Here is a 1,070-nt window from a genome sequence, read left to right as displayed (position 1 = left end):
CACTTCATATCCAAAGGGACTAATCACAATTGGGGTTCATTGTAATAACTTATATTGTCCAATTGGAACCTAATACACATACTAATACAATGTTTTCTTAGAAAGATGTGACATTGCTTCTCTGGAGTGCATGTATCGATGGCGATTGATTGTTTTAGAATTGGTATTGTTTTGCAACTTTACAGCCAACAATACAGGGATGTAAATGAGAAATGGAATGCCAAAGGAGAGGGATTAATAATTAACAACAGGGAAAAAAACCATTGTGCAATTGTAAATATAGTAACAAAAGAGGCAATTCCATCTCAAATTTTCTTAAGAGGCAGTAAAATTTATATCAGAAGATCAAAAGCTTCAACATATGCCGCTTTGAGAATACTTGGGGTGGATGCAACCAGAAGTTCTTCAACCCACTGCAACCAATGAAATGTTAATCATTGCCAAGGCGTGCGTGGGATTAATCCCAAAAGCAGGGGAGCTGCTTAGTGAAATTGCTCACTCACTATATTACTCATCAAGGTGAGGGCCGTTGGAATTTGCTTGCAAAACGTTCAGGTAAGCTGCTTATTATTAGTTATACAACATGTTGCAATTTGATCATTAATTAGCCTTTTTGTTAACCATTTTCTTCTCTGTTTTATGGATTGAGGAGAACTGGCAAGAGCTGCAGATTGAGATTGGCTAAATTAAGTAAAACCAGATGTGAAAAGCGTGGAAATCTTACCCCACAAGAGCAGCTTTTGATTCTTGAACTCCACTCCAAGAGGGGTAATAGGTAATCTTCCAATCTTATGTTCAAAATTTTCTCTTCATGGTCTTATTTTAAGGCAATTTGTTGTTCATTTGGTAATTTGAGGAGGTCAAAGATTGCGCAACATCTACCGGAGATTAGTCATTATTATTTATTCAGAATGTATACCAAATGCACAATTTTAATCAACATTGTGAAGGACTTTTCAAAAATACACAGACAAAGCACAATTTCACTCCCATTGCTTTGGCACCTTTGAACGAGGCTATTATCGTTGATGAATACATAACAATCCATATTATTCGCTCATTTCAATGAG

This window comes from Corylus avellana, chromosome ca3 (genome assembly GCF_901000735.1).
Source record: "Corylus avellana chromosome ca3, CavTom2PMs-1.0".
Classification (NCBI taxonomy): Eukaryota; Viridiplantae; Streptophyta; class Magnoliopsida; order Fagales; family Betulaceae; genus Corylus; species Corylus avellana.
Note: the sequence above shows the minus strand (reverse complement) of the source record.